This window comes from Vanessa cardui, chromosome 24 (assembly GCF_905220365.1).
Source record: "Vanessa cardui chromosome 24, ilVanCard2.1, whole genome shotgun sequence".
NCBI classification, from domain to species: Eukaryota; Metazoa; Arthropoda; class Insecta; order Lepidoptera; family Nymphalidae; genus Vanessa; species Vanessa cardui.
In genome coordinates, this window is record NC_061146.1 from 4,414,788 (window position 1) to 4,430,066 (window position 15,279).

Sequence of the window (15,279 nt, forward strand, 5' to 3'; positions counted from 1 at the left end):
TGACGTCGAGTGATGTAACGGTTAAAATAACCAAATGTATACGATGACTCGCTAAAATAACTTATAGCAGCTGAAGAATTTTTTTCAAAAAGGATTTGTCGTAAACATTTAGACACCAAACAATAATATTCATTTTAAAATTACAATCAATTAGCAGTCAATAAATATCAGAATAATATATTAAATAAATATAGTACTAAGTCTATCATTTATAAAGTATTAGATTAACAATCATTTTAATACTCGCATTGTCCTAAATTTATCGATATAATTCACATCACTAATACCACGATGGTGAGCGATAGTAGTGGTCGCGCCTCGGGCTGCGTGCGCGCCACCCTTTCATTTTCTAATTATATAACTGGCAACACGGGCCCGTGCGCGACCGGTAACAATTTGAATTTAGAATCGTGAAGAGACTTATCGAAAATATTATAATTTTTATAGAAATATTATAAAAAAACAGAGTAGTGATTACTAATTTTATAATTATTAAGTAAATTATTTTTTACATGATCTATTTTCATAAAATCTTAATTAGGATGTCTCAATTTTTCAAAACCTTCAGGATATTATTTTTTATCTTTGGCAATAAATATAGTTCACAGTTTAAAGTTCACACTCACACAAAGAAGGACATTTATTTACTTCAACGATAAATAATATATAAACTTTACAATTGCATGACAATTTGACGGTTGCCAGACTCCCTTACAACATTATGCACTATATGGCACGTTAGTTATTCTGCCAGTGTAACTACAGGAACAAGGGACATAACATCTTAGTATCCAAGGTTGGTGGCACATTGACGATGTAAGGAGTAGTTCATATTTCTTACAACGTCATTGTCTATGGGTGATGGTGACCACTTACCATCAGGTGGCCCATATGCTCGTCCGCCAACCTATACCATAAAAATTAAAAAAAGTTAAAAAAAAAACAAATTAATCAGAATTCAATTTTATCGAGGATACTGGTATATGGCGGTAGAATAACTGGTGAGTGGGTGGTACCTACTCAGATAGGCTTGCACAAAGCCCTACCACCAAGTAAGTGTAAACGTTGAAAAAAAGTAATGATGATTTTCTTGCTGGTTATTGTCAGTAGAATTTGCAATCCGAACCGTTTACTAATTCTATCACTCTATAGCTCGATGAGATAGATATCGGATTTCACCAGAAACAGATCATATATAAGACCAATCGATTTATGGGCAACGCCAACAAGCCAACGACGATGAAGAACTATGTAGTCCGCATATTCTGATCAAATTGGGAATAAAGTTAAACAAACTTTAAATTTAAGTTTTTCACGCGATTTGCTAGTAATTCAGCTTTATTATGTACTAATTATAGTTTATGATTAATAAGTCTTAATTTATAATAAAGTACTATTACTCTTAACTAGTTATATCAACTTTAAATTTACTTCCTAAATGAATCGATAACGTTTCGTCGACGTTCACAACGCCTTTTTTGCAAACCTTAGTGAATATCATAGATTAATCAAGGCGTCGACCAATGATATCGCGTCAAATCGTTGTCAAATGTTGTTTATTTGGCTTTTCTCCCGTTATGGTTGGAATAGAGTATAGGTAGATTATGAACCGTCGATAGATTATGAACTTATAATTTTTAATATGACGTCTCATTTCAAGTCAAGCGAATTATAAAAACAAGACTACGTTCTTGAGTTTCTGAACCATCGAAATTGAATGCGTTTTATAGTGGACTGTTTTTATACTACTATGCGTAAAAGATGTGAAGCCCTGGTGCGCAAAGTGCGGGGCAGTACCAACAGCATCTTGAAACTAATCGCGAGCAGGCTGGACTGCACATATGTGGGTCACTGCTGCGCTATTTCTAATGGAATGGCGCAGAGGTGACTCACATATCTAAAGAACATTTAAGTATTTGTATTACTAAAAAATGAGTCGATGATACTTGAAATAAATATTATTATTATTATTATAGTAAACCAGTTGATAGCCAACTTCGCTCATCTGAAATAACAATCTAAACAAATACAGTATGTCATTTATTATTAATTTATTACGGATTCGTTTCCGTTGAGTTTTACGTGCTCCTGCACGAAATTATTATTTAGAACATACTTACTGAACGCACCCGTAAACAAAAAAACATGGCCGCCCGTTGACATGTCATTGTTTTTTTTGGATTTAATATCGATATATCTTAATAGGCTATTTGACAATGCGAAAAATAAATTGGGAATTATTATAATCAGTGAATATTATGAGTTTAAAATGGTTATTTACTAACGAAAATAATATTGAATTTATTCAAAAACTCATAAATAAAAATGCAAATTTTCAAACGTTTGTCACGTGACACAAAACGCTCCTGATGCGCCGGGCTTATGATGAAGTCACTTTCTTGTAAACTTTGTTTTTCTACTATATGTACCACATATTAAAATACAAGAAAGTGACGTCACCGACCCCATTGCAGCGCCATATTGTCCAAGTAGCGTTTTGCGCGCTATTTAAATATGGAAATTTTAATATGATATTTTTCGGCAAATAGCTACTAGAAATAAAAAACACAACTTTTACTGGGTTCCTTAACTTCTACTTAATAATATAAAATGGATTTTAAAAACCAGTCAAATAGCCTATTGTACGAATTTTTATAATAAATAATGTCGCCAAAAAATATTAATTTTTAAAGACTAGAGTTATGGATGGGTTTCTATCCACTCTAATGTAGACCTCCACTTTCATTTACTCGACACACACAGTGGTATAGACGAAAGCGTAACAAACAGATAGACTTAATTTCACATCTTACTAATATAATATAGGCGAAAGTGTGAACGTATGTCTGTTGGTTACTTTTTAACGCAAAACTTATGGAATAGATTTGAATTAAACTTTACAATAATATATAGTTTAAACATCAGAGTTACTCATAGGCTATAAATTATAAAGATAACGTGTTAATAATACCTGATAACACACCCCAGAAACTCGAGAGGAGCCGGGGGTGAATACTAGTTTATAATCTTAGTATATTTGATTAAACACGTAAAATGAAACGTAGTGTTTCGCATTAATGCCTTAATCATTGGAAACGATGCTTATTTTGAGACAAAACAGGGTGTAAACTTATTATCGCGATGAAACACGTACTTGGAACAAATGATTAAAACCCTTTTCAAAAGTTTTTAGATAATCTAAAATTATATAACAATACATAAACAAAATTTCATTGGGTACTATTATATAGTATCGATATTTGTATGGAAACACGAGCAATCAAGAATTTGATAATATTAATGTAACATAGCATGTAAAAATTACTTAAAAATCCGAAGATTTGTTCCAAAAATATTGTCTGAAAATCGAGGTAAAATTGTTATTTTTCAATAGTGACATCAGATGAGATTTTTTTTTTTAAAGCAAAGCTCATTCAGAAACATCCTAATATTACGTAAATTTGATAAATACTTCTTTAAGTAAAAGCTGGCATTTGACCTTTCGTATTCAATGAAATCTCAAATTATACAATGATTAATTGACCATAACAGCTATAATTACACATTTTATTTTATTTTATAAGAGATAAAAGATTATACAGCACCGTTGACAGCTGGCGCCTAGAGCGATGTACTAAAAAGTCGAAAAATCGGCCATAGATAATCAAGGAAATGCCTAAGGCTTTGTAATTAGTAATGAGGTGATGACGCGATGGATAACACTTTCGATTTTGGTAAAATTTTCTAATTCTTTTTAATTATTTTTTTAGAGTAACATTTATGCAAAAAATCTCTATACTAAACTATACCACACTATACCAAGTGTATTGACCTATAGGATTTTAATTTTAATTTTAGTAGGACAACCAACAGTTAATTTTAGATCATCAGCGTACAACCTCACGTTACAATTTTAAATACGATATCATTATTACATATATTGAAAAACAATGGCCCTAAATTATATCCTTGTGGGACTCCAAGTTATAGCTAATTTTGTCGAAGTGTCCCTGCAACACATGTAGGGAGCCAATTCTTCTTACATACTAAAATATCCTCAGCTTAGTCGTAACTGATTATTAACATCGATTAGGATTCCGATTATATTCAGATCCAACTATTTGATCGTTTCGTTAGTAAAATAGGTCAACAAAGCTAGATTACGTTAACGATTAACATTAATAACGATTTAGTGATTAACGTTAGATTATGGCTCTAGTGGTGTTCTGAAACATCATAATTATTACAGAGTATATATAAAGACTTTTATCGCTTTCAGTCCCTATGTATGCTTATGATTTTGATGCGGTTTTTATTTAATAGATAGAGTGATTAAATGGGATGGTTTTTGTATATAAAACATGACCAATATTGTAAAGAAACACTGATAATTTTGGAAGTTTTTTATGTGATGTCGTAAATAAACAAATTCTGTAGTATATTTAGTAGCAGTATTGCACGGGTCGCTAGTAATACATAATTATCCTTTTGATATCATGAAAGTTCAACGGAATTTCTTTTTACATCTTTTAAAACGTTAGAATATGGATATGCAATTGCACCTCTTTATGATAAATGATCACCTCTACCCATAGATTTGACATTTAAATTTAAACCATTAATCAATCGCCAAAGCGCTAACGAACTTTGGTGCTAAGATGTTATGTCTCTTATGCCCCTAGCTACACAGGTTCACTCACCCTTTGAACGGCAATACGAAAGTATTAAGTATTGCTGATTGGTGACATAATATGATGGTACCACCCAGACGAGCGTGCACGTGGCTCTACCACCAAGTATATTCATTTCGGTTACTTATGTACTTGTCAAATACTTTGGCCCTGATTAACAAGAAAAAGTGTTTGATGATTTTACGACAATAAATGATTTTTTCTTCCTAATATAATATAGTATTTTTAGCAATATATGGATATTGCAATTATGTATAATGAAATACATTATTTATATAATTGTTAACATATCAAAATTTATAGGTTATGTTTTATTTTAATAGGAAATATGCAAATTAATAAAGTACATAACAGCAAAAGGGAAAAGAATAATTAATATTAGAATTTTAATTACGCAATGCTTATGGCGACAGATTCTTAATGCCCTGTCAGAGGCAAAAGCGTTCTAACGGCGAAACGTCAAACCTGAGCGTAGACAATTTCGCGCGCGAAAGATCACTATCTGGTCTGTGGTCGGTCACGTGACCGCCGGCGGGGTCACGTGACTCTATTTGTACAGCCACGGCGCTTTTATTAACTCGGCCGTCGGTTCTTTATAGAGTCAGCAATCGATATATCATCGAAACCTCAAGTTTTATAAATACACAAAGAGATGAATAACATTTAACTTTTTGGAGTTTGTTATTGTTTTCGTTGCATTTAAAGAGTTCAAATCGAGATGGCCCAGTGGTTAGAACGTGTGCATCTTAACCGATGATTACGGGTTCAAACCCAGGCAAGCACCGCTGATTTGTCTCTATAATTTATCTCGTGCTCAGCGGTGAAGGAAAACATCGTTAGGAAACCTGCATTTGATAAATTTCATAGAAATTCTGCCACATGTGTAATCCACCAACCCGAATTGGAACAGCGTGGTGGAATAAGTTCCAAACCTTCTCCTCAAAAGGAGAGGAGGCCTTTAGCCCAGCAGTGGGAATTTACAGGCTGTTGTTGTAAAGAGTTCATATTTAATACTCGTGTAATATTCTTAGTGATATAATGTGTTTTAAATTAATTGGAAGAAAATAAAGCTTTAAATACTATTTTAGTTTAGTCGATGAATGTAAAAAAAATATTCATATACAAATTTCTACGTACATAGTTATCACGACCATTTCAATTGGGTATATATTTTTTAAGAACACACCAATTATTTGAACAGTGGAAAACATTTTGAAAAAATGACTACAATACACCGCACTGGGTAAAAAAAAACAAAATCAAAATATACTTTATTCAAGTTGGCTTTTACCAAGCACTTTTGACAACTATGTTAAGTCAAGCTGCCATCGGTTCGGAAAGTAGATTCTACAGAGAAGAACCGACAAGGAACACTGTAATTATTCTTTTTTAACATTTAAAAAAGACTCCTGGTAACAGGAGGGCTGGTTCGTTTTTCGCCCAGAGGATAAGCATTGCGATTAAACGGGGAAATGCTGCTAGTATTCTTGCCACCATTGCACGCGGTCAAGATTTATACAGTAACTAGTTTTAGTTCATATTTGTATATATTTAAGCATTTAATTTTATTAATTCTTATGTTAATAAAAGGTTAAAAATAAGGTCATGTTAGTTACAATTATATATGTACGTAATATATCCTGGCTGGAAATGAACAAATGTAATTCATTTTTTTTTTCATGTATAGATGTTAACTATTTGTTTATTTTTAAATATAGAACGTTGCAAAGGCCCAAATGTTGCGAATATTATTCACAGACTAATAAAGCGCGCCAGCACCGGGTCAGCTATGTGCCTATAATCTGTATTGTCAATACTTCGCGCTGAGTGACACTTGACGTCCCGGTGCTAATCCCGGGGGATAGCGATAATAACGAATTGAAAAACAAATGGATGTGACATTATTATTTCTCATATATGTATCTTACTATGATATTTATGATACTATGGTATTTGTACATATATATTAAAGCAAAGGATTTAACCCAAAAGTTTCCATTAATATTTTGGTTGAATGATGAATTCTTACTACTGAAAAAACACTAATATCGATATGTTTATATATTTTCAACAAATGTAATAAACTTTTCTATATAACAAGATGCTACGAAGCAATTTAAATTAAATGAATGATTATTAATATGTCCATAATATATATAACGATCGATTGTAATTTGATGTTCTCTCGGTGAAAATGTATTTCACTGTCTTCAATTTATAGTGAAGATAGAATGAAGAGATTCTCGAACGATCTAGATTTTCTTTTTTTGGTTTTAGCGATTACGAATGCTTTGGTTGAATACGTGGTAAAACGAGCGAATCGACTATTCAGTAAGGGTTAAGGTACTTTATACAATAATATAACCTCGTCCTTTTAACCTGGGTGCCTTCAAACGAGGCGTGAAGAGGCATCTTGCGGGCCGGCATGGCGAGGGTGACTAGTGCAGCTCATTCTGTGCGTACTAGTCTTCTTCGCGTTTGGATTCCATTTCCACTGACCATCAGGTCGAGTGGAGTCATATGCCTAACCGGATATTATAAAGAAATAAAATCAAAATATAACCTGAGCTTTAAGAGTGTTATGTTAAATACTATTAAAAATACCTTTGTTATATTTATAAGTAAAAACATTATGTATATAATTTCTATTAAAATGATTTCTTATTTTTAATACTAGTAATAGTTAGCATGTATATATAACGGATTTTAGATATAAAAATGCTCTAGCTTCTTAATAACTGAATTTTGCACAATGTCTGTACTTAAATTAGAAAATTTATTTTCGTTTTAAAATTGATCTGTAAATTTAAATTTTAATTTGTTTTAAATTGATTGAAGTACGTCTTTTATGTTACAACAACGATCAATGAAATCTTCATATATCTAATCTTTATTAAATAGAAGAAGACAATTTGACCTGTAATTGAAATATTTAACAAATATGATTAATGAAAGTAATCAAAAATACCACAACTTATACCGCATCCGATTTTCTATCATCGACGTCGATCTCTCGAAATGAACAACACGAAGAGCGGTGTAAGTGTTGATTTTTGTACTCAGCGCTATCCCGGACTTTATTCCAGGCGCTTTCCCATGCGGTAATGAAATATCATTCCTCCCGGGATCGACGGCTAATAGTAAGCTCGTTATAGCCCTTGGGAAGTGCGGATTTGCACGTAATTAGGAATTTTTGTGGTCTGTGGATATTAGGTGATCTTATTTAAGGTCGTTGCTTCTATTAGGTATAAAGAAAAAAAATGTCATATATATTGTTTGGTTATATTATTATCGATTTAGTGTCGACATTGTAGCTGTATATAAGCAACAGTAACAAGCACAAATTGTATATTGGTAAATACATAACATGTTTGAATGTGTGTTTTACGTACATTCATACGAATTGTATATTAATATATTTTCTACTCAAAAAATCAATGTGTGTATAATCAATCAGTGCATACTCTGCACACATAGATGATCTGACACAGTACTCGAAAGTGAGTGTGAATATACAAGATCAATAAAATTCAATTGTTTTTATCCGACCTAAAATCCTACGTTTTTATTTAGGAGAAACAGATAAAAACATATATATTTGAGACTCCAATAAGTTATAAGTTATAATATTAGTATATATTGTTGATAATAAATAATATAACTTCAATACATTATTATGACAAATATCATAATAATTAAGATTAAGAATATTCGTCAAGAATAAAACCTTCTTAGTTTTAAATTTGGAATATCTTTATTCGAATTTCTCAATTCGTTTTCGAGATTCAAATCTATAATATCGGCATCAATCTAAAACAAACACATCCGTCACACTCACAAAGAACCGCAACATCAAAACGCAACTTAACTGGCATCATTACGAGATCTGCATAACTGCATTCGAAGCGCGGGATTGTCGCATCATCGAATCCCCCGGGATTCTAGTCCCGCACAATAAAACTCAATTGTAACCTTGTTATATACATCCCTATTTGTTACAACCTGTTAAGTCATTTCAAATTCTATTTCATTGTGTTACGGTTGTCTTTTGTTTGATATTGTCGTGTGTTGTGACGTTTTGTATTATTTGTAGGAATATGTCAACCCCACAGTTATTATATGCAAATAATACGCATAATTTAGGGTTTTGGCCTATTCCGTGTTTTATCTACTTATCTGTGAAATGGCTCAATTAGTGAAGCGTGTTCGTGCTGGTCTGCGGTCGGGGGTGAAATGCAAATTAGGTACCTACTCGTATAGAATATGCTAAATGATTTATCGTGATGATACATTATAATACACACTTAAGCTTTGTTGTTTTAAAAAGTAATGAACTTTTTTATTTCTTGTTCCATATTTAAAAACCAACCTACTTTCTAAGGGCTAAGGACAAAGCTTTCAAACTAGTAAGTACGTAGCTAGTGGACGAGATATCCTCAAAATTCCAGCTTTGCTAAAATGACGTAAGTCCTAGGGCACTGGGATCTTGGAATATTAATTAATCCATTCGTTGACACAATTTAATTTATATTATATATTTATATAATTCGTTGACCTATTTTGCGCCATTTTAGTATAACATTACGAATAAAAAAAATACGTCAAATATTTTTCCAGAATAAAACATCGAAACTTGCTAAAATTTGCTTATATTTCCGTGCCAAGAGTAAAAATAAAAAAAATATTAAATTTGCGTTCTATTTTTAAAAATAAAACCGTAACAGAAAAATCCTCGACTGTTGAGATCATTCTTTGTTCTATTTTCAATTAACATTTATTAAAATTGGAATTTGTCATTACAAAACAAATAGTTTTTACTTTTTAAGAACGTAATATGATAATGGACAATGGACATTGGTACTTATGCCTAATCGCTTATTTCATTAATATACTCAATTACAGTTCCTTTTTTGAACGCGTTAATAATAAAAAAAAAAAACATATCCAGTATTAGATAATACTAGAGTGCACTTTAAAGGATAACGTATTCATGATTCATCCTAATTATATAATATCATATTTGCGAAAATCCTTTTTCGTAAAGCTGTAATGATTTCCATGAAAGAACCTTTAAACCACACATGATGATAAAATTATAACAGGCTTGTTCGAAACATGTATCCCTTGAAACATTTTTAAGCACCGGTCACATACATTTATAACCATTAGCGGCTCACAAAAACGATTACAACCGCTAATCTTACCATATCTATAAAACTAAATAAATCAAGAAAAAAGCAAACACACGACTATTAATATCTCTATCCTTATACTTAAGTTCGGAAACGCGACGATAATTACAGTTCAGAAACGTTGGGCTTAACGTTTGAAAATTAAAAGAGTTGAGCGATCCGAAAGGCCACGTATCATTATGTTTGCATTATTTTGTTCTTGTTCGAACGCGACCCGAGGTTAAGTTGGGTCACGACGCATCCCAATTAGGGGTGATTAGGCGTTGTAATTTATTGAGTGCGTTCGGAAACGCGCCGTATCACCGCGGCGCGCTTTCAAGTTTCGAACGAATGTCGTGGCGCCGATGTTTTTATTTATCTGTTGTGCTAATTTGCAAATATGGCTTCTTAAAGTTCTTTTATTGATTTTTTATAATACCATCAATTAATCATTTCGTCTGTCGTCGACGTTGGATATTTGAATTTGTTGAATTTTATTTTTAATAAGATCCAAGATGGCTCATTGGTTAGAACGCGTGCATCTAAAAGTGTTGATTGTGGGTAACCACTGAAATTTCATGAGCTTGATTTGTGTTTATAATTAATCTCGTGTTCGGCCGTGAAGGAAAATATCTTGAGGAAACCTGCACGTGTCTAATTTCATAGAGATTCTGCCACATGTGTATTCATCAACCCTCATTGGAACAGCGTGGTGGAATATGTTCCGAGCCTTCTGCTCAAAGCGAGAGGAGCCCTTAGCCCAGCAGTGGGAAATTTACCGGTTGCTGTTGTATTTTTAATAAAATGTTGGTATTATTTTGTAAGGTTGGGGCGTTGAATGTTTTAGCGGGTTAGCTGTCCCGGACATTAATTATGGCGTGACCCCACTTTCCCGGGATTCTAAATTTAAGCGCCGCGCCGCCCTATGATTAGTCCCCATACACAATACACATTTAAAACTTTCCAGCCACATTAAACATCATAAAAAATATATCTTACTCCGCTCAAGTGTTATAATTAACCCAAAAGTTTCGTATACGAAACACTTTGATGTGTGTTTACAAAAATATTGTTAATACGTGTATGAGTTTGACTGTTTTTGTAATGACAAATTAATGTTTGAATTAAATATTCATCAGAACATGTTGACGAGTCGAGATGGTCCAGTGGTGAGATAACGTGAATAAAAATCTAAGATCGCGTGTTCAAACACGATCGCTAAGTAGCGCTGAACTGTTATGTGAAATATTTTTGTCCTAGCTATGCCCGCGACTTTGTACGTTACTAAGTTACTCCTTATTATATCAGTTATCTGCCAGTGAAAGTGCCGTCAAAATCGGTCCAGCCGTTCCAGAGACTAGCCGGAATAAAAAGACAGACAGACAGACAAAAATGGGAAAAAAATGTTATTTTGGTATATGTACCGTGTATACATAAATATGCATTGAGTAAAAATTTGGCTATTTTAATATTAAAAAGAGACACTCAAATTTTTATTATAAGTATAGGCTGGGATGACGTCTGAATTTCACTGGGCGAGGACCATCAGTGGTATTTACGTTAGAGCTTCTATGCATGTTGTACTAGTAGTCACCATTTCGCATTGGAACAGCCTGGTGGTATATATTTCGAACCTTCTCCTCAAATGGGCTCTAGACCAGTAGTGGGAAATTTACAGGCTGTTGTTGTTGTAATAAAAATGAGAACATAATTGAGATTATTTTATATATGATCGGTTTTTCAAACATCTGACTGCGGTGTTTATATCAACGATTGCATTCGAGATATATGGCCTTATTACTATTATATACGAGAATTGGATGGAATGATTTTTGTTATTTAATTACGTCAGAACGGCAAAACTGATCTAAAATGATATTCAGCACAGATAAATTATAGTTTGCAATAGTACATTATTTTAGACATTTTATCAGTGACACCTGATATCAAATCACACTCGGGCCCAATCAAGCGTAAACTAGTTACTATGTAATACGGCAATTAGTACTTAGGCGACTTAGGTGTGTTTGGGCCTAATTAGTTTTAAAAAGTACAGACGTAGTTTAGTTTAGTTTATTCTTTTATTGTACACTACACAGTGAAATAAAAATACATATGACAAAGATATGGCCTAGAACAGGCGTATAATTTTGGTGATCTTATCGCTACATAGCGATCTCTTCCAGGCAACCAACGGGTGTAGTATAGGTCATACAATATAAGGTGGGTGGTGCTGAACCAATAAATAAAATAATATGAGTCTATTATTAAAACTATGAAATAAATATAAATATAGAATACACAAATTATATATCCATTAATAAATTATATTATCAATACATATAAAATATATAAATATACATATAAATCTAAATACAATGAGTAAGAATATAAACGATGTCTTCAAACAAAGAAAAAATAAATAAATAAACAAAATAGAAAACAGAAAAAAAGAAATATTGATGATCTCCTCCTATTTGAAGTCGGTTGAAAATAAAAATGTGTCTTTTTTTCAAAAATCTCGTAGTTTCAGGAAATAGGTACATTCGATATAGATATTCTTCAGCAAAAATTTACTTAAGTACACAATTTGAGACCAATCTTTAGACCTGTATTTTTATTCTTTCTTCGTGCTCTTTGTTGTCTCTCTATTTACCTTTCTTTAATCAAGTCACCTTGACAAACTAAGATGTTATGCTGAGTCTTTAGTTATAGTGGCTCACTTACTCTCAAAAGTCAATTACATTTGACAGCAATATAACGCGATACCATTGGTCGAGAGCTTGATTAATCTATGATATTCACTATGGATTTGCGAAAAATTGCTTTTTGAACGTTGACGAAATTGTTATTATAAATTCGAATGTAAAAATAATGTGGATATAAGTAAGTAGTTCAGTATATCTATGGTTTCTTTATTATATTTTCTATTTCCATAGGAATACGCTATAAGTATTGCTTTTTTCTGTTCATAACAGTGGCAGACTTACCAATAGGCTAAGTAGGCTGGAGCCTAGGATGGCAGTTTTATAGGGGCGGCAAATTTTGTCCAAATTTGTTATTATCTTAGAACTAGCGCGCACTGGTAACTTTTATTACGGGGACTGTCCATGAATATGTATGGAGGTGCGCGCACATTACGACGTGACATTTGTGTCTCCATCTGTACATATTCACGGATTTGACAAGAGTGACGAAACAGTCACCGTGACAAAAGTTACCAGTGCGCGCTAGTTCTTTCAGGAATTTAAAAAAAAACTTATACTTATATGTATACACATTACGTCCGTAATCCGTATACTCGTCAATACATAGCGGGTTGGAAAAATAATCTAGTAACTGACAAAAATAGCACCTAGTTTGTAATTATACTAATAACGGGAAAAAGCAGATTTGTAAATCCGCCACTGGTTTATAATATATGATATGTGATACATAAGAACTACTCATTTCATTATAACTTTAATATTATATCTCAAATCGTAAACTTCACTTCGTCTAACTTTGAAATAAGAAAAAAATATTAATAAAAAGTTTGCATTAAAATCTAAAGTGTGAATTAGATATGTCCTCACCTGCTCAGAAAAAAAATACTCTTCACTAGGGATGTCAGGTGGGGGCGTTATCGATATTTCAATTACTGTCGCCTCGCTAAACGAGAGCTGGTAATATTTCTAACGGTACATAATTGTTGCCTGTCCGGGCATAGTTATTAGTGTATTGCTTATCAAGCGCGTGCGCACGGCCGGGGGCGATGAGGTGACCACGAATTATTGGGACTTTTAGTTTTCGTGACTTCGGGTCGTAATCTATCGGATATATTGTATAGAGCTCTAAGGCTTTCAAGGGTTTGTTAGTTTTTTATTGGTCTTGCTGTTCTATGATTATTTACTGCAAGGGTTGATCGCTGATCATTCTTTACAAAAAAAAATATAACGCTCATACATTTTAGTGCGCGGGGATTTATAATCTATATTAATATTGTAAATTAGTTACTATATAAATCTTGACCGCGTGCAATGGTGGCAAGAATGCTAGCAGCATTTCCCCGTTGAATCGCAATTCCGTTCCTCTGGGCGAACGAACCAGCCCTCCTGTCACCAGTGGAGGCAATGAGGCGAGGTGTTATACTTTTGATGAAGTTCATATTTGTATATATTTAAGCATTTAATTTTGTTAATTCTTATGTTAATAAATTAATTATTATTATAAATCATATTGTAAAGTTAAAATAACTCTGTCTGTCTGTCTATCTGTCACGACCAAACTATTGAATCGTATTTGATGTAATTTGGTGTGAAGCAAACTTGAACTTCAAGGACGGACATAGGCTACGTTTTTTACCTAATACATGACAACCGACCCTCGAAATCGCGAGCGAAACCGCGGGCAACAACAAACAACAACAGCCTGTAAATTCCCACTGCTGGGCTAAAGGCCTCCTCTCCCTTTGAGGAGAAGGTTTGGAACATATTCCACCACGCTGTTCCAATGCGGGTTGGTGGAATACACATGTGGCAGAATTTCTATGAAATTTGTCACATGCAGGTTTCCTCACGATGTTTTCCTTCACCGCCGAGTACGAGATGAATTATAAAGACAAATTAAGCACATGATCATCATCAATCATCGGTTAAGATGCACGCGTTCTAACCACTGGGCCATCTTGATTCGCGGACGATAACTAGTTACTACTAAGTACAACTTCTTGGACACGTAGTACGTAACGTGGCGTAATAAACTTAAACCCAGACCGCCTTTGATTATTATTTTTACAACAAAGTCAGACGATTTTGTTCATAATTTTCCTGGTTTAATCATTTGTTCTGTGCTGCAATAATTCCCCGAACCGTCCTTTGTAGTGCGAGCGGCTAAATCTGTCACGAGATTTCACTCTCTTAATTTTTAGCTTTTTCTCGATATCTCAATAATGATTAGTGGTAAATGAAAAGGACCAGAATTGGTGATGGTGAACCATCGTAAAAAAAGTATGTAAGTTAACCAAGTTATAAAGAAAAATCGAAATTTATTCCTTTTTACAAGATGTCTGAACACACATTATTGCTTTTTTGGTCGACAATTAGAAGTTATGCTTTTGTTGCCCTTACCCTTACGTCATACCAAAAATTTGATTTTTTCAAAGCATTTGCTTTTCTCACCCGTTAGGGGTGTAGTTTTTGTATTTCAAAATTTGTAGGTTTCGTAGTTTCTGAGATTTAGTGTTAATCCAGTTATATTACGCTTTTATTTACCAACATGATACATACTTACAGTTACATAACATTACTCTTAAAATGCTGAGATGGCCCAGTGGTTAGAACGCGTGCATCTTAACCGATAATTGCGGGTTCAAAGCCAGGCAAGCACCACTATATATGTGCTTAATTTCTGTTTATAATTCATCTCGTGCTCGGCGG